Source organism: Canis aureus, chromosome 15 (genome assembly GCF_053574225.1).
Source record: "Canis aureus isolate CA01 chromosome 15, VMU_Caureus_v.1.0, whole genome shotgun sequence".
Lineage (NCBI taxonomy): Eukaryota > Metazoa > Chordata > Mammalia > Carnivora > Canidae > Canis > Canis aureus.
In genome coordinates, this window is record NC_135625.1 from 60,330,734 (window position 1) to 60,352,868 (window position 22,135).

The 22,135-nt window shown below is 39.6% G+C and overlaps 1 long non-coding RNA gene across 1 annotated transcript in view; it reads left to right on the forward strand.

Annotated features, from left to right (window-relative positions):
- Nucleotides 1–21,647, forward strand: part of LOC144284962 (uncharacterized) — a 28,917-nt gene extending 7,270 nt beyond the window's left edge. The window contains exons 6-7 of the long non-coding RNA XR_013353352.1: nucleotides 15,767–15,953; nucleotides 21,305–21,647. This is a non-coding gene — a long non-coding RNA (uncharacterized LOC144284962). The remainder of the gene's footprint in view (nucleotides 1–15,766; nucleotides 15,954–21,304) is intronic.
- The last annotated feature ends 488 nt before the right edge of the window (nucleotides 21,648–22,135 follow it).

Consider the following 22,135-nt stretch of genomic DNA (forward strand, 5'->3'; position numbering starts at 1 on the left):
TTGGCGGGCACAAGGTGGGGTTACATTGTTATGAGCCGATTTCCAATAAGGGTGTACCCAGCCGCTTGACTAGGGTGGGGCAGCGCCTTAAGCATAAGCAAGTCATGTGGGGGTCATACAGGAGGTGGTGGGTGCAGCACAAAATGGAGTTAGTCCTGCTCTGCTTGTCCAGGGGTAGGGGATTTTTGTTAAATTTCCTGGGTCCCACACTTCTTCAAATTACTACTTTTAAAACTACTTTCACAAGATTCCTTTGGTGCTTATCATTCAGCTCCATATTAACTATTGGTGAGATGTACCGGCAGTCATGAGACCCTTTAAAAATGTAGTAACCAGGACGTATTTGATCCTTATTGGAACTATGTGGGCTATAGGTCAGCCTTCTGGGTTAATGGTGAACATTTTTCTACTTCTATCCATCATCAGAAGCGTATAAATACAGGGCACCTGGGTGGCTCAGTGGTTGAGCATCTGCCTTTGGCTCAGGGCATGACCCTGGGTCCTGGGATCGAGTCCCACATCAAGTCCCACTCCCTGCATGGAGCCCATTTCTCCCTCTGCCTGTGTCTCTGCCTCTCTCTCTCTGTGTTTCTCGTGAATAAATAAATAAAATCTTCCCCAAAAAGGTATATATAAATACTACAATCCTGAACCTTTTGTCACCTTTTAACATGTTTAATATTATCTGCCCCTTATTATCAAAAAGTGAAATTATGTGCCAGCTGCTGGACTGATTAATTTTTAATGGCATATACTTTTATTCTTCATTATATATATAGGAAAATATTTTATTGTGATTTCAAATGAACTGATTATGAAAGAGGACTTCACCCCCATTTTCTCCTCAGTCTTTATTTATTTATTTTTTAAAGATTTTATTTATTTATTCATGAGAGACAGAGAAAGAGAGAGAGAGAGAGAGGCAGAGATACAGGCAGAGGCAGAAGCAGGCCCCATGCAGGGAGCCTGATGTGGGACTTGATCCCGGGGCTCCAGGATCATGCCCTGGACCAAAGGCAGGTGCTAAACCACTGAGCCACCCAGGGATTCCCCTCAGTCTTTACTTTAAAATAAATTTAGTTAGGGGCTCCTGGGTGGCACAGTCAGCTAAGCATCCTACCCTTGGTTTTGGCTCAGGTCATGATCTCAGGGCTGTGATATCCAACCCCAAGTCAGGCTTTGCGCTCAGCACAAAGTTTGCTTGGGATTCTTTCTCCCTCTGCCTGTCGCTTGTGCTCTCTCAAAATAAATACATCTTTTAAAAAATATTTATTTTAAATAATTTCTACATGTAATGCGGAGCTCAAACTCATGACCCCGAGATCAAGAGTCACACGCTTCTCTGAATGAGGCAGCCAGGTGTTCTAGTCTGTACTTTCTAATTATGTTCTTCTTTCCAGCCTATTTCTTAACTCAGGCAAAAGACCCTGTGGGCAAGGCACCTGTCTGGCTCACAGGGTAGAGCATGTGACTCTCGATTTCAGGGTTGTGACTTCAAGCCCCATGTTGGGTGTAGAACCTACTTAATTTAAAATAAAAAACAAAAAACAAAAAAACAAAAAACTGCCAGCGGGCAAAGCATCCCATGATAGGAACTGAAACTAACCCCTCAAGCAATAAGAACTGCCCTGAGCCAGCAAGACCCTGCATGACTGACTCCAACACAATGATTCACTTGACCTTTACTGCCTACCTGCACATACCCACTCACCTTTGTCCCACAATTTCCTTATATAAACCTAGAAGTATTTTCAGCACTTTGGAGACAGTCTTTGAAATGGTAGTCCGCTGTCTTCCCAGTGTGGGCCTCACTGAAATAAATCCCTTTCTTGTTTCACCACCACTTGTCTCTCTGCCTTTGGATTTTGTCAGCAGTGAGTGGCTGAACCTGGTCTGCTTGGGACACCCCCAGCCAGGTGTTCCTGTACTCCTGCGCCCTGGTTGCAAATTTGAGCTATTACAGAATTTTTATTTATTTATTTATTTATATATTTTTTCTATTACAGAATTTTTTTTTATTACAGAATTTTTATATGTGATTCTTATTTAGTTAGTTTTGAAAGGTGAAAGCCAAAGTTCAGTACACATTACTATACCCTCATTCATAAATAATATTTATTTATTATGTTTAACTATTATGAATTAAATAATGCGAAAAACCATATAGCTTTATTCTTATAAAAATGTTTAAGCTAATTTTATTAGTTCCTATATCATTTTAATCTTGATTGCTTGATTCAAATTTTGGCACTGCCTTTTATTAGCTTTGTGACCTTGGGCAAGTTACTCAACCTCTCTGTGCCTAAACCTTGGGAATGTTATTTTACCTCTTTGTGCCCTAATTTCCTCATCTTTCAAATTGCCTCTTGCTAGTACCTGTCTCAGGGTTATTCTGAGGAATAAATATAGCATTATATTAAAAGCACTTAGAAGAGTTCCTGACAAATAATTAACACTTAGTAAAAGCTGATTACAATTATAGTTATGTTGCCGTTTCCTTTCTTATAATGTCCTGTCCTCTCCTTTTTTTAAAGATAGATTTATTTATTTATTTATTTATTTATTCATTCATTCATTCATTCATTCATTCATTCATTCATTCATTCATGAGAGACACAGAGAGAGAGAGGCGGAGACACAGACATAGGGAGAAGCAGGCTCCCCGGAAGGAGCCCGATGTGGGACTCGATCCCCGAACCCAAGATCATGCCCTGAGCCAAAGGCAGAGGCTCAACCGCTGAGCCACCCAGCCTCTCCTTTTTGTGTAATCTATTCAAAAGGCTCGGATTAAGTTTCATGTCTAATCCGAAACCATCCTATTTTGGCTTCTTTTAAAAAAATTTTATTTTAATTCCAATATAGTTATTATACAGTAGTAAATTTGTTTCAGATGTACAATATGATTCAACGATTCTATGTATTACTCAGTGCTCATCAAGATAAGTGGACTCTTAATCCCCTTCACCTATTTCACCCATCTCTCCCCCTCACCTCCCCTCTGGTAACCATCTGTTTGTTCTATATAGTTAAGAGTCTGTTTTTCAGTTTGTCTCTCTTTTTTTCCCTTTGTTTCGTTTGATTCTTAATTTCTACACATGAATGAAATTATATGGTATTTGTTTTTCTCTGACTTATTTTCCTTAGTATTTTACTCTCTAAGTACATCCATGTTGTTGCAAATGGCCAGATTTCATTCTTTTTCATGGCTAAATAACATTCATTTTGTATATATATATAACTTTTTCTTTATCCATTCATCTATCAATGGACAGACATTTGGGCTGCTTCCATAATTTGGCTATTGTAAATAATTGCTACAACAAACATATGGGTGTATGTATCCTTTTGGATTAGTGTTTTTATGTTCTTTGGTTAAATCCCCAGTAGTGTGATTATTGGATCATATGGTAATTCTACCTTTAATTTTTTGATGAACCTTTGTACTGTTTCCCACAGTGGCTGCATCAGTTTGCATTCCCACCAGCAGTGCATGAAGGTTCCTTTTTCTCCACATCCTCGCCAACAGTTGTTGTTTCTTGTGTTGTTGACTTTAGCCATTCTGACAGGTGATATCTCATCATGGTTTTGATTTGCGTTTCCCTGATGATGAGTGACTTTGAGCATCTTTTCATGCATCTGTTTGCTATCTGGATGTCTTCTTTGGAGAAATGTCTGTTATGTCTTCTACCCATTTTTCATTGGATTGTTTCATTTTTAGGGTGTTGGGTTGTATAAGTTCTTTTTTTTTTTAAAAGATTTTATTTATTTATTAATGAGAGACACAGAGAGAGAGAGGCAGAGACACAGGCTCCATGCAGGGAGCCCGACGTGGGACTTGATCCAGGGTCTCCAGGATCATGCCCTGGGCTGAAGGCGGTGCTAAGCCACTAAGCCACCTGGGCTGCCCTTATAAGTTCTTTATATATTTTGGATGCTAACCCTTTGTCAGATATGTCATTTGCAAATATCTTTTCTCATTCGGTAGGTTGTCTTTTAGTTTTGTTGATTGTTTCCTTTGCTGTTCAGAAGCTTTTTATTTTGATATGGTCTCAATAGTTTATTTTTGCTTTTGTTGCCCTTGCCTCAGGGGACATATCTGGAAAAATGCTGCTATGGGTGATGTCAGAGAGATTACTGCCTGTGCTCTCTTTTAGAATTTTTATGGTTTCAGTGCTCACATTTAGATCTTTGTATTTTTGTTCTTACTGATGTTCCCTTTGCATTCGTATGGTGCATATAATGTGATCCACATCATTTAACCTAAGTAGATATTAAAATCTTTTAGCCTTCCCCTCCCCCAGCTGCAGTGACTTCTCTGAGAGCAGGGAGTGTCTCTTGTTTGAACTCTCTTTGAGTCAAATAATAGTAGGCATCCCTACTATTTTTTTTTTTAATTTTATTTATTGGAATGCCTGGGTGGCTCCATGATTGAGCGTCTGCCTTTGGCTCAGGGTGTGATTGCAGAGTCCCGCATCAGACTCCCTGCATGGATTCTGCTTCTCCTTCTGCCTGGGTCTCTGCCTCTCTCTCTGTGTTTCTCATGAATAAGTAAATAAATAATCTTTAAAAAAATAAAATAAATTGAAAAATAAAATGTTATTTCTTTAAGTAGTCTTTACACTCTATGTAGAGCTCAAACTCATGAACCTGAGATCAAGAGTCACATGCTCTTCCAACTGAGCAAGCTAGGTGCCCCAGCTATTTATTTTAATTTAATTTAATTTAACTTAATTTATTTTATTTATTTTTATTTTCTTTAAAAATATTTTAATACATTTATTTTTTATTGGTGTTCAATTCGTCAACATACAAAATAACACCCAGTGCTCATGCCATCAAGTGCCCACCTCAGTGCCCGCCCAGCTATTTATTTTAGACAAACATTTCACTTCCATGTCTCTAGTCAGAAGTCCTTTGACTTCTATGTGCCTTGGCCAACTGGAGAATGGAATCATCTAACTCATCCCCCCTGCAAATGGCCCCAGAGATAGCAGAGGTTTCAGGTTGACTGTCCATGACCTTATCAGCCTTGGCCATGTTCTGGATGGCTGCAGTGGTCTGTGGTGCTGATGATAGAGAATCATCAGTGGGGGAGAGCTTCTACTGCACTTGCAAGTCCACAAACCTGCCCGTGTCTCTGTGCAGGTTGAGGCTATGCCTGATGCCACCAGGAAGGACATGAGCAGAGAATACACTTCTTTTTCTTTTTAACCTTTCCATGGTGAATTATAACATATACAGAGAAATGGACATAATATACATAGCTCAGTGGTTTATCATAAACCTTATCAAAGCATAGTATAACTGCCTCCCAATTTGACCTCCTCTATTTTTAAAATATTTTATTTATTTATTTGAGAGAGGAGAGTGCATGCACACAAGCAGGGGGAAGCAGGAAAAGCAGGCTCACTGCTAAGCAGGGAGCTTGATGTGAGGTTCAATCCCAGGACCCTGGGCAGACGCTTAACCAATTGAGCCACCCAGGCACCCTTGACCTCCTTTTTTGACAAATATAATGTTGCCAAAACTCCAGAAGTCTCTTTCGTGCCCTATCCTGATCATTACACTTTAATTTCTCCACTCGTGGTAATCAATAAGCTAATTTTAATAAAATCTCTTTCTTAGCTTTCTTTATAGTTTTACTACATAAATACATATCTCTAAACACTGTGGAATTTTGTCCATTTATTGAAACTTATGTAGCATCATTCAGTATGTTCATTTGTGTCTGGCTTCTTTCACTCAGTCTTATTATTATTATTATTATATTTTTGCATGTAGCTATAGTGCATTTGTTTTAGTTGATATGTGGGATTCCATTGTATGACTATACCATTTGCCCTAGATCCATTTATTGAAAACACTATCCATTTTCCTCTATTGATCTACATATACCTTTATTGTAAGTCAAATGTCAAAATATGCATGGGTTTGATTTTGAACTCTATTTTATTTTAGTGGGCCTTCAGTTCATTCTTGAATCAATTTGAACCTGTTTTGAACCTGATCTTTAAGAGGGAGTCTCAGCTTTCCGCCATTAAATATAATGCTTGAGGTTTACTACACACATCATTTATCAGATTATATTTTTTGCCTTTATTTTGACTTTCTTAAGAGCTTTTTTTAAAATCATGAATCTATGTTGAAAGCTATCAAGTATTTTTAGGCATTTGTTGACATCATACTATTTTTTATTTATTTTTTTTATATTATTTTTAAAAAATCCTTTTTTTCTTATAATGTAGTAAATTACACTAATTGATTTTACTTTCATTCCTGGAATAAATTCAACTTGGTTATGGCACACAGTTCTTTTTTTGTGTTTTCTGTATTTCTTTTCTTTTTTTTTTTTTTAAGAATTCATTTATTTATTCATGAAAGACACACAGAGAGAGACACACAGGCAGAGACAGGCAGAGGGAGAAGCAGGCTCCATGCAAGGAGCCCGATGTGGGACTCGATCCCAGGTCTCTAGGATCACACCTGGGGCTGCAGGCGGCGCTAAACCGCTGTGCCACCGGGTCTGCCCTGTTTTCTGTATTTCTGTATTAAGCTTACAAATATTTTGGTTAAGAATTTTGCCCCTATGGGCCACCTAGGTGGCTCGGTTCATTAAGCATCTGACTCTTGATCTCAGCTCAGGTCCGCATCTCAGGTCATGAGATCAAGCTACACCCAGAGTGGAGCCTACTTAAAAACAACAACAGCTTTGTGTCTATATTGATGAGTGTAATTAGATTATATTTTTTCTTCTTAAAATGTATGTGAGGTTTTGGTATTAAGTTATTGTAGCTCATAATACAACACAGAGTTTTGTTTCCTCGTTCTCTATTCCCTGGAAGATTTTTAAGATTGGCATTATTTCTTCTGCAGATGTTTGGTAGAATTTGCTGGTGAGGTCATCTGGGCCTGGGGTTCTCTTTGTGGAAAAGTTTTAAATTACAGGTTTTTGATCATCATTATTCTTTTTATTTTTTAAAGATTTTATTTATTTATTCATGAGAGACAGAGAGAGAGAGAGAGAGGGGCAGAGACACAGGCAGAGGGAAAAGCAGGCTCCATGCAGGGAGCCCAATGTGGGACTCGATCCCGGGTCTCCAGGATCATGCCCTGGACCGAAGCCAGGCACCAAACCGCTGAGTCACCCAGGGATCCCCGATCATCATTATTCTTAAGTTATTCTTTGAAATTTCACTCATTGGCTATCTGATGCAAGACTCTAGATTTTTCTTTATTCTTATTTAATTTTGATAAGTTGTGTATTTTCTAGAAAGTTGTCTATGTTGGGTTATCAGTTTTCAAAGAAATAATTTTTGGCTTAGGTAATTTCTTTATCATATATTTTCTATTTTATCTTTTCCATCTCGATTATCTTTTTTTCTACTCTATTTAGGTTGAGTTTGCTCGAATTTTTTCAATTTATTAATGTGGATACTTAATACATTGATTTTCAGCCTGTTTTTCTTTTCAATTATGTGTTTTAAAGAAATGATGACTTTTGGGGCACTTGGCTGGCTCAGTCGGTGGAACATAGGACTCTTGATCTGAAGTTGAGAGTTCACCATGTTGGGTGTAGAGATTATTTAAAAACAAAATCTTCTTCTTTTTTAAAGATTTTATTTATTTATGAGAGACAAAGAGAGAGGCAGAGACACCGGCAGAGGGAGAAGCAGGGTCCATGCAGGGAGCCCGACGTGGGTATTGATTCTGGGTCTCCAGGATCACGCCCTGGGCTGAAGGCAGCGCTAAACCTCTGAGCCACCCGGGCTGCCCCAAAAACAAAATATTTATTTATTATTTTTTAAAAAGATTTTATTTATTTATTCATGATAGACATAGAGATAGAGAGGCAGAAACACAGGCAGAGAGAGAAACAGGCTCCCTGCCTGGAGCCCAACGTGGGACTCGATCCGGGGACTCCAGGATCGCGCCCTGGGCCAAAGGCAGGCTCTGAACCACTGAGCCACCCAGGGATCCCCGCAAAATCTTAAAAGAAAAAAGAAATGATGACTTTTGAGGAGGGTAAGGATTTCTTTGGGCTGGAGTAGCTAGAGAAAGAATCACAGAGAAGATGGGAACTGAATTTTCAAAAAGAAAAAGGCAAGTGCATAGCAGGCTGAAAGAAAGTTAAAACTTGGTGGTGACAATGTACTTAAAATGTTCTTATCATAAAAAAATGTTATTATAGAAAATTTCAAACATATACACACAAGTAGAGAGAGAGAGAGAGAGAGATACAAAGAAACTCTATGTGCTCCCACACCCCATTTCAACTAATACTGACTGGTGGCCCATCTTCCTGTCCTCCAATATTATTTTGAAGCAAATCCTGGACATCATATAATTCATCTGCAAATATTTCAGTATACATGTCTAAAAGATTGGGATTCACTTTTGTTTAAAATAAAAGCAGCCTGTTTGGGACCATGTAATGAAGTGCTAATAAACAGTGACATCATTACAATAGTTTGGCCTGAGAATTCATGAATCTATAAATCTGTGGTGAGATGGGCTTCTTACTCCTAAATCCAAACTCAAATCTTGGAACTTACAGTAGAACAAACTAATAGAACAAAAAGTCACAGTTGTCAATGTCACAGAAAAAGGGTCCAGATATGTTGAGGTCATTGAAAGGATAACCCCATCAGTGTCCAGCAATCTTATCATCTAGATCACTTGGGTAGGCGGCAGTGCTCCAGAAATCAACACAGCCTAGAATGGCAATGGACCAGTTAGAAGGGCTCTTTTTTTTTTGTAAAAAAAAAAAAAAGATTTTTAAGATTTACTTATCCATGAGAGACACACAGAAAGAGGCAGAGACATAGGTAGAGGGAGAAGCAGGTTCCCTGTAGGGAGCCTGATGTGGGATTCAATCTCAGGACCCCAGGATCATGACCTGACCCGAAGGCAGGTGGTCAACTACTGAGCCTAGAATGGCAATGGACCAGATAGAAGAACTCTTTTTTTTTTTTTTTTTTTAAGACCTCACTTATTGGGACGCCTGGGTGGCTCGGTGGTTGGGCACCTGCCTTTGGCTCAGGTCGTTATCCCCGGATCCGGGATCGAGTCCCACATTGGGCTCCCTGCGAGGAGCCTGCTTCTCCCTCTGCCTGTGTCTCTGCCTCTCCTCTCAATCTGTGTCTCTCATGAATAAATAAATAAATCTTTAAAAAAAAAAAGACCTCACTTCTTTATTAATGAGAGACACAGAACATGAGAGAGTGGCAGAGGGAGAAGCAGGCTCCCTGAAGGGAGCCCAACGTGGGACTTGATCCCGGGACTCCAGGATCAGGCCCTGGGCTGAAGGCAGTGCTAAACCACCGAGCCACCTGGGCTGCCCAGGACTCTTTTTAAGGGTGTGATACCTTGTGTAAATTACAGGCATACACTCTCCTGGTAGGTTGGCCCAGTCTTTTCTGCCCTGACTGACTCCTTCTCTCATCCTGGCTTTTGGTATTTCATCTTCATATCCTGCAATTGGTGTAGATTTTGTGATCCTAGGAGAGACAAACTTTTTCTGCTCTGGGGGGGGAAGCATTGTTAGGAAAAAAAAAAGTGATCTTTGGAATCGCATAGAACTAGGTGTGAATCCTATCTCCCCTGCCAGAGAGACCTAGATACTCTTTTAGCCATTTTCTCAACAGTAAAATAGGTTGATAATGGCTACAGAACAAGGAAGTTGTGAGAACTAACAAAGAGAATCTGTGAACTACATGGTGTTTGCTATTCAACTCATTCCTATCAGTTTATTAAGGTCTAACATACCCTCCTTGGAGTTACCACAATCTTAATGTCACTGGACTTGGTCAACAGGAATTCCATAAATTAATTTCTGTGTTGAAGATTTAGCACCATCAGGTCAGACTCCCTGAGTTGTCTGCTCTTCAAATGTTTTCTATATTTTAAAATTTCTGAATCCAAAAGTTCTCTCAAAGTTCCCAGTTTCTTCACTCCTCTGCCCTGGGGGGCAGGAGTTCATCTTTAGCTACACATCAGAATGTTGGAAACTCTTATTTAATGGACATGTCCTGTCTTTGAACTGCCCACTGCCCGCATTAGCATTCTTAGAACTCTACATTTATATTGCATCGTATCCTCTCTAATCCATTCTGAGTTCTCAACTGAGTCGTAATAGTTTGGAGACAATATATTATTTTCCAATAGTACCCTGGGGGCATCAGCGTTACTAGGATGAGAGAAAAGTGTTTGCAAGAGAGTTTGGAAACCTGAAAGGAAATATGCATTTGGTTCACAAATTTTCCTGTAGTTCCCTTTCCCATTAAGTAGACTGAGCCCCTTCCCTGGAGCAGCTGAGGATCTATTTAGTCTGTGGCTTGGTTTTCCCATCTTCAAAGTGATAGATAATGGTGTCAGTGGTCAGTATCCACTGAATGGATTCTGAATAAATATTTATGTGATTTATTAATAATAATAGCAACATAATACCTACACCACAGAGTCAGGGAGATTGGAAAGTACTGTGGTTAAACACAAGAGTTTTAGAGCCCGGCAGCCTGGGTTTGAAGCCCAGATTGACTACTTACTACTCATAGGATGTTTGGCAAGTTACTTAAGCTTTTAAAACTTCGTTTTCTTCATCTGTAAAATGGCCATAATGACCGCATCTACTTTGTAGGGCTGTTAGAGAATTAAATGAAGTAGTTTCTGGTATTTAAGTGCTCTGTAAAAATCTCTTTTGATTGTTCTTAAAAAGTACTAATGGTGATTAAAGTATTGAAATAAGTAGGTGTGAAAGCCCCAGCGCAATAGGTGCTTAATAAATATGAGAAGTTGATAATTATTTCTCTCTTTTAACATTTCCTTCTCTATCAACCAAACAGCAAAGATGGAAATTAAATGGCTGGGGTGCCTGGCTGGCTCAGTTGGTACAGTATAAGACTCTTGATCTTGAGGTCCTGAGTTTGAGCCCCACGTTGGGTGTAGAGTTTACTTTAAAAAATGAAATGGAAAAAAAAAAAAAAAAAGAAATGGCAAAGTGGTTAAGGACTTGGATTCTAGAATCAGACTCTTGGGGTTCAAATCCTAAATCTAATGTTTCCTAGCTGTGCAACTTTCAGAAAGCTACTTAACTTCTCTGTGCCTCCCTTTCCTCATCTATAAAGTTAGGATAATAATAGAACCTACCTTGGGATGCCTGAGTGGTTCAGCGATTGAGCGCCTGCCTTTGGCTGGGGGCGTGATCCCGGATTCCTGGGTTCGAGTCCTGCATTGGGCTCCTGGCATGGAGCCTGCTTCTCCCTCTGCCTGTGTCTCTGCCTCTCTCTTTCTCTCTCTCATAAATAAAATCTTTATTTTTTTTTAAATTTATTTATTCATCGGGCAGCCCCGGTGGCACAGTGGTTTAGCGCCGCCTACATTACAGCCTGGGGTGTGATCCTGGAGATCCGGGATCGAGTCCCAGTTCGGGCTCCCTGCATGGAGCCTGCTTCTCCCTCTGCCTGTGTCCCAGCCATTCTCTCTCTCTCTCTCAATAAATAAATAAATAAATAAAATCTAAAAAAAAAACTTAAAAAAGTAAAAAAAAAAATATTTATTCATGAGAAACACAGAGAGGAGAGAGAGAGAGAGAGGCAGAGACACAGGCAGAGGGAGAAGCAGGCTCCATGCAGGGAGCCCGACACGGGACTCGATGTCTGGTCCTCAGGATCACGCCCTGGGTTGAAGGTGGCGCTAAACTGCCGAGCCACCCGGGCTGCCCAATAAAATCTTAAAAAAAAAAAAAAAATAGAACCTACCTCATAAAATGATCATGAGGATTAAATGAGCTAATATTAGTAAAGCTATTTAATTACAACCTCCACTCACAGAGACATATACATTGTATTAAATAAAAGATATTTTATTTGTTAATTTTTAATCTCAAATTCCAGGGATGCAGTAAGTCCTCATTATGTAAAAACATATGGTGAACGATTGACATATTGTGGTTGGGTGAACTGTGGTTTAGTTATATTGTAACACTAAAGTTTGAAAACTAAGGAAAGAGAAATACAGAAGCCAAGAATATACAGACTGACTCCAATTAGGATTTTTCACCTTATGATAGTGTGGAAGTGACATGCATTCAGTGGAAACTGTACTTGGAATTTTGGACTTGGGTCTTTTCCTGGACTGCTGATATGTGGGATGATCCTCTCTGGATGCTGAGCGCCTGCAGCTCCCAGTCAGCCATGTGATCACAAGGGTCAACAGATGATACACTTAAAATTATTTTATACTCATTCAGCCATTCTGTTTTTCACTTTCAGTACAGTAGCCAATAAATTAGATGATGATCCAACACTTTATTATAACTTAGGCTTGTGTTAAACTAAAAGATGACCTACGGAATGGGAGAAGATATTTGCAAATGACATATCTGACACCGGGTTAAGATCCAAAATATATAAAGAATTGATGCAACTCAACACACCCAAAATGAAATAATCCAATTAAAAATGGGCAGAAGACATGGAATAAACATTTTTTCCAAAGAAGACATCCAGATTGCCAACAGACACATGAAAAGATGCTCAACATCACTCATCATCAGGGAAATGCAAATGAAAACCAAAATGAGCTAGCACTCACACCTATCAGAATGACGAAAATCAACAACGCAAGAAACAACAGATGCTGGTGAGGATGTAGGGTCAGGGGAATTGTATTGCATTGTTGATGGAAATGCAAACTGGTGCGGCCACTGTGGAAGACAGTATGGAGTTTCCTCAGATACTTAAAAATAGAACTATCCAATGTATGATCCAGCAGTTACACTACTAGGTATTTACCCGAAGAATACTAATTGAAAGGGATACACACACCCCAATGTTTATTGCAATATTATTCACAATAGCCAAACTATGGAAAGAGCCCAAATGTCCATCAACTGATGAATGGATAAGGAAGAGGTGGTATATGTATGCAATGGAATATTACTCAGCTATAAAAAAGAATGAAATCTTGCCATTTGCAACAACATGGATGGAACTAGAGGGTATTATGCTAAATGAAATAAGTCAGTCAGAGAAAGACAAATACCATATAATTTTACTCATATGTGGAATCTAAAAAAAAAACCCCAGATGAGCAAAGGGAAAAAAAGAAAGAGAGACAAACCAAGAAACAGACTTTTAGCTACAGGGAACTAATAGTTACTGGAAGGGAAGTGATTGGGGGGATGGGTATAATAGGTGATGGGGTTAAAGAGGGCACTTGTGATAAGCACCAGGTGAAGTGTTGAATCACTACATTGTATACCTGAAACTAATATTACACTGTGTCAACTAACTGGAATTATAGAACTTAAAAAAAAAAATGAATCAGGCTTGAGTTTGATGATTTTGCCCAACTTTAGGCTACTGTAAGTGTTCTGAGCATGTTTCAGGTAAGCTAGGCTAACCTATGATGTTCAGTAGGTTTATAGGGATGTTAATACCATCCTAAGTTGTATACCTGTACAGGTATAACATTAATAAGAAATTAAGACTTACTACATATATCACTGATTTATATGCTTGACATGAATTTTCTTGTTGAACAGTTACCACAGTCCTTTGGGGTAGCAGTTATTTTATCCCTATGTTACAGATGAGAGAAATGAGGCTGAGACACTGTAATTTGCCTAATGTCACAGAGTAGAGCTGGGTAAATGCCAAGTCTGTCTCCACAGCCCCAGCTGCCATTATCATGTCCTAGGCCTCCCCAGTGAAATGAGCAAAATGGTACCCTGCGGCTCATAGGGTTAGGCCAGTGGTTCTTCACACTTTAAGTCATAGACCCCTCTGAGATACAAATAGACTCTCAGAAAAAAAGGCATATACGCAGTTCAGTTTCTCTGGTTAAGGAAGGGATGATGAAAGCACAGGTCGGTCTCCTACATAGTCTAGTGCTAGTCTCAAATTCAAATAATAGAAAAAAGTTTTTCCTTTAAAATTTGGCTGTTTATAGAGCACAAAAATGAACATGTATTAAGCATAGGGACTCCTGGGTCTTCTATTATATCAAAAATAAATGCATTAATGAATACATTTGGATGAACTTAAGGCTGGCTTGGTGAAAAGTACGGTCATCAATTCAGACACACACAATGCAGGGATGACAGCGGATTTCTCTGACAATTATATTAATAGTTATGTCTCTGAAATAGGCAACAGATACTAGGGGGTGTTAGTATATTTTTCTTGAGGAAGTCACAGAACAACTACACTTTGCCATGGAACACTAGAACACTTGCCTTTGCCAGAGCTCTCAGCCTTCCCTTGCTTCCCAGAGAGAATTTCATACTGACACTCCAGTTGTTCAGGATCCAACACTCACACACAGAAACCACAGATTACTTCAGTTTTATCTTAAACATCTACTGTTTTGGTCATCCTTCATTTATTCTTCTTCTGGGTCAGGATGACCTTGGCTTTCCTTTGGCGAACCATTTTTCTATGACTTAATCCATATGGATTGTGGACTGGGTGGAGCTCCTTTGTTTCCCCTATGTTCCCCCTTGGGGGTGGAACATATGACCCAGAACTGACTAATCAAGAGTGGCTAGTGATCCAAACTGATTCAATTAGTGTGAATGCAGGGAGTCATAAGGAGGTATTAGGAAAAGGTGCTTTCTTTTGTGCTGGAATACCACCTGGGAGGATGAGGGCCTGGAGAGCCTCTGAGTGGACAATGAGAATGAAGCCAACACAGTGAGAGCAGAACTTAGGGAGAGAAAGAAACTGCATCCTGATAACATCATCTGGGCTCCTGGATCAAGTCATGTCTGAAAACCATCTGAGACTTTTTTTTTTTTTAAAAAGAGGGAGAGCACGTGATTAAGTGGGATTGAGGAGGGGCAGAGGGAGGAGAGAGAATCTTAAGTGCGGAGTCCAGCAAGGGACTTGATCTCAGGACCCTGAGATCACGACCTGAGCCAAAATCAAGAGTTGGATGCTTAGCTGACTAAGCCACCGAGGTTCCCCCATCCTGAGACTTTTCAATGACAAACCAAAACCCTTTGCTGATGCCAGTTTGAGTTGCCCTCCCCCAGTGCCCTGTTCACGCTTGCACTCTCTCAAAGTAATAATATTCTTGACAGTCAAGCAACCCAAAGAGGAAATACTATGAGGGAGTAAGATGCATGGCTGTGTATAGAATATGACAATGAGTCTGTATGAAGTCAAATTTCCAAATTGGAAAACATCTCTTTCCAGAGACCAGACATGGGGTTGGCACAGTTCAAGGAAAATAAGGCTGGTTTAGGCTTTAACAGAACTATATAGCACTATTTGTAAATCTGAAAAACAAACAAACTAGATTGATCAGAGTAAATCTAGTGTAAACACCTATAGTTTGAGTCTTCAGCACTGTAGTTAAATGTATGTGTGTGCACACATGTATATGACTGATTTGTACAAGTTCACTTGTTTAGGTTGACATTAAAGATCCAAAAACAACTGATCTCTATCGATGACAGCAATGACCAGGGCTTATATGAAATGAGACTAGGGAGAAGAGATGGGGATGCATTTCTATGCTGCTCTGTTGTCTGCATCTTGCCTGCAGTTTGGAAATGCCAAATCTGGCCACTTGAGCACTCTACCAGGGGAAGCTCATTCCAGTTGCCAATTTCACCCCCATCAACTGGGCACTAGAAAACTTATGACCTCATCCCCTTTAGCTGTGATCTTTTAACAAGTGTTTCTAGTAGTGGACTCTTGCCAAATCAATAAAAGTGTTTTGTCCTTTTGTTTTTGTGTGTTTTTGTTTGTTGTTTTTTTAGAGGGAGAGAGTATGTGCACACATGTGCACTAGGGAAGAGCAGAGGGAGAGAGAATTTTAAGCAGCCTCCCCACCGAGTGCAGAGCTGTTCGTGAGGCTCCATTTCACAACCCTGAGATCAGGACCTGAGCTAAAATCAGACTTGGCAGCTTAACCAACTGAGCCACCAGGGAAATCCATCCATAAAGGTTTGTTTTTTTTTTTAATCTTTTTTTTTTTTTTTTTTTAAATTTATGATAGTCACAGAGAGAGAGAGAGGGGGGAGGGCAGAGACATAGGCAGAGGGAGAAGCAGGCTCCATGCACCGGGAGCCCGACGTGGGATTCGATCCCGGGTCTCCAGGATCATGCCCTGAGCCAAAAGCGGGCGCCAAACCGCTGCGCCACCCAGGGATCCCCCATAAAGGTTTTTTTTTTTTTAATTTTTATTTATTTACTTATGATAGTCACAGAGAGAGAGAGAGAGGCAGAGACACAGGCAGAGGGAGAAGCAGGCTCCATGCACCGGGAGCCTGATATGGGATTCGATGCCGGGTCTCCAGGATCGCGCCCCGGGCCAAAGGCAGGCGCCAAACCGCTGCGCCACCCAGGGATCCCCCCCATAAAGGTTTTTAAAGTCATGGTTAGTGGGCAGCCCCGGTGGCTCAGAGGTTTGGCGCCGCCTTCGGCTCTGGGTTGATCCTGGAGACCCCGTATCAAGTCCCGCGTTGGGTTCCCTGCGTGGAGCCTGCTTCTCCCTCTGCCTGTGTCTCTGCCTCTCTCTCTCTCTCTCTCTCTCTCTCTCCCTCTCTGTGTGTGTCTCTCATGAATAAGTGGGTGAAATCTTTAAAAAAAAAATAGTCATGGTTAGTGCTCTTTTCTAGAAAATTTTACAGAAAACTTCGCTTTCAGAGAAGCGAAAAGAAAACTCATCTGTCAGAATTTTGCTGTATAGACTTTAGATGTACAAAAGCAGACATTTACAAGGAGATACATATAAAAATCATTCTCCATGTACTATTTTGTCAAATGCTTTCTCTACATCTACTGATATGATTGGATGATTTTTCTACTGAATAAATCCTGTGTGACTGATGTATATACTTCGTTTTACATATTGTCAGATTTGATTTGTTAATATTTTGTTGAGGATTTTTGCATCAATGTTCATGAGAGATTTCAGACTGTAGTTTTCTCCTAAGTCTTTGTCTGGTCTTGCTTTTAGGGTAATACCGGCCTCATAGAGTAAGTTAGGAAGTGTCCCCTCTGCCTCTATTGTCTCAAAGAAATTGTAGAGGGTTGACATTATTTCTTTCTTAAATGTTTGGGAGAATTCACCAGTGAATCCAATTGGTGCTTTCTATTTTGGAAGGTTATGAATCACTGATTCAATTTCTTTCCTAGATAAAGGCGAAAGCAGATGATCTTTTCTTGAATGAATTTTGATAGATTCAGGGATGTGGTCTATTTCATCTAGATGATCAAATTTGTAAACATAGAATTACTCAAAATATTCCCTTTCTCTCCCTTTTTTTTTTTTTAAAGATTTATTTATTTATTTGAGAGAGAGAGAGTGTTTGTGTGTTGGGGGGAGAAGCAGGGAAGAGGGAGAGAGAGAATCTCAAGCAGACGCAACACTGAGTGCGGAGCCCAGTGTGGGACTCAGTTTCACCACCCCGAGATGACATTCTGAGCCAAAATCAAGAGTCGGATGCCTAACCAACCAAGCCACCCAGGTGCCCATTTCTGTCTTTTTCTCATCGCTTGGCTAGAAGCTCATCAATGTTTATTGATGTTTTCAAAGAATGTTTTTATTTCATTTATTTCCTGTTTTCAATTTCATTGATTTCTGCTCTAATTTTCTTTTCTTCTGCTTACTTTATATTTAATTTGTCCTTTTTTCTTAGTTTCCTAAAATAGCTTAGATTATTGATTTTCACTTATTTTGCTTTTCTAACATATGCATTCAATGCTATACATTTTCCTCTAAGCAGAGCTTCTACTGCATACCACAAATTTCAAAATGTTATATTTTCAGTTTCATTTAGTTCAAAATATTTCTTTTTTTTTCTAAAGATTTTATTTATTTATTCATGTGAGACACACACAGAGAGAGGCAGAGACACAGGCAGAGGGAGAAGCAGGTCCATGCAGGGAGCCCGATGCAGAACTTGATCCTGGGATTCCAGGATCACGCCTGGAGCTGAAGGCAGATGGCCAACCGCTGAGCCACCCAGGTGTCCCCAAAATATTTCTTAATTTCTTGTAAGACTTCTTTTTTGGCCCATGTGTTATTGAGAAGTATATTGTTCAAACTCCTAACATTTCAGGATTTCCTAGTTGTCTTTTTGTTACTGATTTTTAGTTTAATTCCTGTGTGGACCGAGAGGAGACACTGTATGAAGTCTGAATTTTTTTTATGGGCTAAGGTGTTTCCGTGGCCCAGGACGTGGTCCTTACAGTGAGCATTCTGTGTGACCCTGAGGAAAAAGTGTGTTCTCCTGTGGTTAGATGAAGTGTGTTAGATGAAGTAGTCTATACATGTCAATTATGTCATGTTGACTGATGATGCTGTCCATTTCAACTATGTCCTGGCTGATTTTCTGCTAATTACTAATAGATGGGTGTTGAAGTCTCCAAGTACAATAGTGTATTCATCTGTTTCTCCTTGTAGCCCTAACAGTTTTGCTGCATGTATTTTAATACTCTGTTGTTGGATACATGTACATTAAGGGCTATTATGTCTTCTTGGTGACTTGGTCCCTTTATTATTATAATGTCTCACATTATCCCTGTTAATTTTCTTTGCTCTGAAATCTGCTTCTCTGGAATTAATATTACTATTCCAGCTTTCTTTTGATTAGTGTTAGCACGGTATATCTTTTTCTTTTTAAATCTCTTTACTTTTTTAAAAAAAGCTGTCTTTACTTTTAATGTATCTTTTCATCTATCCACTTTATGTTTAGAGTGGGTTTCTGGGGCACCTGAGTGGCTCAGTCAGTTAAGTGTCTGCCTTCAGCTCCCCTGTGATCGAGTCCCATGTCAGGCTTCCTACTCAGCGAGGAGTCTGCTGCTCCCTTCCCCTGCTCTTGAGTGCATGTTTTCTCTCTCCCTCTCAAATAAATAAATAAAATACTTAAAAAAAAAAAAGGAAAATAAAGTGGGTTTCTTGTAGACAACATATAGTTGGGTCTTGTTTTTTTTTTTAATCCACTCAGACTGTGTTTTTTTAAAAATATTTTATTTATTTATTCAGAAGAGGCACACAGAGAGAGGCAGAGATACAGGCAGAGGGAGAAGCAGACTCCGTGCAGGGAGGGAGCCTGACGTGGGACTTGATCCCGGGTCTCCAGGATCATACCCCGGGCTGTGCCACTGCGCCAAGAACCTCTTTTAAAGTGAAGGTAACTGGGTTGGGTTCCTGGATGGTTCAGGTAGATAAGCAGCTCAGGTTGTGATCTCGTGGGTCCTAGGATAGAGCCTCACATCTGGCTCCCTGCCCAGCAGGGAGTCCGCTTCTCTCTCTGCCTCTCCTACTACCCCTTGGCCCTGCTCATATTTGCTCTCTCTCCCATATAAATAAATAAAATATTAAAAAAAAAGAAGAAGAAGAAAATGAAGAAGGTGGGTCTACTGGCAACAGGCTAGGTCTACTGGCAGCAAATCCCCAACTACTACTAAACAAGCCACCATTGACTGAGCAAATTTCTTAACTCCTCTTTTTCCTTGGCTTACACAAATGTTAAATCATCTTCAACTATTTTTCCTGCTCTGAAATCGTAGAATTCTAAGTAAAATTTTATATATTAAGTCAAACAGCTTACTTGGTAGGGCAACTATTAATAGGAAACATAGAGGAAGCTTTGTTAAAAGTGAAAAATCTTTTTTTAAATATACATAATCACTCTCTCAAATAGTCATTTCATAAATCTTACTTCTTAAATACCAGCTTCTCTTAAACTGAAACCCATTTAAATGTCTCTGCTTTTCCTGTTTCAGTAAATACAAAAAATGTAAAATGTAAAGGTCAATAAACTGTGGACTTTAGGGAAAGAGTAAATGTTTGTTTTAAAGTAAACAAGGAGCTGGAATGTTTCCAATATTTTCATTTTGCTTAGTGGCTACCAAATGTATTTGGACCCAAAATTCCTCAAGAGCATGGATGTTAGATATGAAGGCTTTTGAAGAAAAAAAATCTGACTTATGAAATGGAAGGAAAATGAAACAAATTGCAGTTGGACAAATTACCAAAGTAAGGCAATAGAGTTAATCCTTGGCATTGGGAATTTAATATTCAAGGTTTTGTTTACTTTTTAATGGTTTTGCAGTCTGCATCATGTAATAATAGATAATTTTGCCAAAAATGTTAATTTTCAGAATCCTATGCCCCAAGTGGCTGGAGCATGATCCCAGCATCCAATTTCCATGGCAGCTTCTTCTGTCCTTGCTTGATTGTTATGAATGTGTACACACTCTTAAGCACTACTCAGCATTTGGGAATGCAATACATACAACAATGGCAATTGATTGTTAGGAATCTGTGGAGGTCTTTAGAAGTTTTCAAAAATCATTAAAATTTACTATATTTTAGGGGCACCTGTATGGTTCAGTCCATAGAGCATGTGACTCTTAATCTCAGGATTGTGAGTTCAAGCCCCATTTTGAGCATAGAGCCTATTTTAAAAAAAATCCAGAAAACCCATTGAAAAAAAAATTACCATATTTTATTTTTTAAAGATCTTATTGATTTATTTTAGAGAGAGAGAGTGCGAGGGAAGGGGCAGAGGGAGAGAGAGAATCTTAAGCAGGGTCCATGCCCAGCACAGAGCCCAACGTGGGGCTTGATCTCACAACCCTGAGATCATGACCTGATCCAACTCTTGAGTTAGACGCTTAATCGACTGAACGATCCAGGTTCTCTTACCATGGGTCTCCACCTCTGAGCCTAAGAAATCACCTTCCTTTCCATTGTCTCTTACGTCTAGGGTCTATGGCAGATTCACAGTGCCAAGAAATTGGCATTTGGAGTTAGCTGTATCTAAATTTAAATCCTCCAATATTTACCAGCTAGATAAACTTTAGCAAATCACTCTCTGAGTGGCTCCCTTCATCTAATAAATGTGGATAATACTGGTTTATGGAACTGTCATGATGATTAAATCAAATGTCCTGTTGATATCTGTTGGCATGAAGTAAGCAGCCAACAGATAGGGGCCGAATCCTCATAGCTATTCGTCTGACTGGTCCTCCTTCCAGTTATCTGAGTTGATTCTAGAGGTTTTCCTGATAGGATTATCATCACTGTGGTCCAGAATCTTGCTTTTAATACACAGTTCCTGCTTCTTCTCTGCCTATTTGTCCTCTCTCATTTTGTGGACATTTTAAGTTCCATTATCTTAATTCTGCATTCTGTTCTTGTGATTCTAGCTCTGGATGGTGACTCACCCTCTCTACCACACCCACTTGGCTCAGAGCCCCACCTGTCGGGTCCTTCCACAGTTGGCCTTGTAAACTTGGCAAAACCATTTAAAGTCCTGTACCACATCTGTGCTTCTTTACAGTGCATGCCTGCCGGACCAAAACATAATGATCCAGTTGAGGGAGGAGATGGCTTTTTGCTTGCATATGTCATAAAAAGATGGAAAATTTAAAGCAACGAGGAGAGTACCCTGGAAAAACCATGACTTTTTTTCCTCCTGAAAACAATCTTCACTGTCAAGAAGAGTAAGGCAAAAATATACAGTTCAAAGCCCTTAGAGGCAGAATTATCTCTAAGGAGAACACTTTTAATTTTGGATGTCAGTGATTCTTTCATAGATATTGTGCTTTTGAATGAATTGTTCAGTTGGAACCTAGGGAATCCTGGCTGCATGGGGAATTAATCATACACATAAAAGTTTGAGCATGAGTAACTTTATTATCTTAATATAGCTATTGTTTTTAGACAATTAAGTAATACATGTTCATTATATAAAACCTAGAAAATACAAAATATTTATTTTTTTAAAGATTTTATTTATTTGAGAGACGAGTGAGAGAGCGGAGTGGGGGAAGGGGCATAGGGAGAGGGAGAAGCAGACGTCCTGCTGAGCAGGGAGCTCACCTCAGACCCAGGGCTTGACAGTGGGCTCTACAGCAGGGCTCAATCCCAGGACCCTGGGATCCTGACCTTAGCCAAAGGCAGACGCTTAACCAACTGAGTCACCCAGGTGCTCTGGAAATACAAAACCCTTAAAAGAGAATAATCTCCAAATAATCCTAACATTTTGGTATATTTCCTTGTTACTGATTTTTATTTATAAAATTTGGATCTTATTTCATCCATAGTTTTATATCCTACTCTTTGCACCTATTGGTATCTCTTGAGTGTTTTTCTACCTTCTCTAATCCTC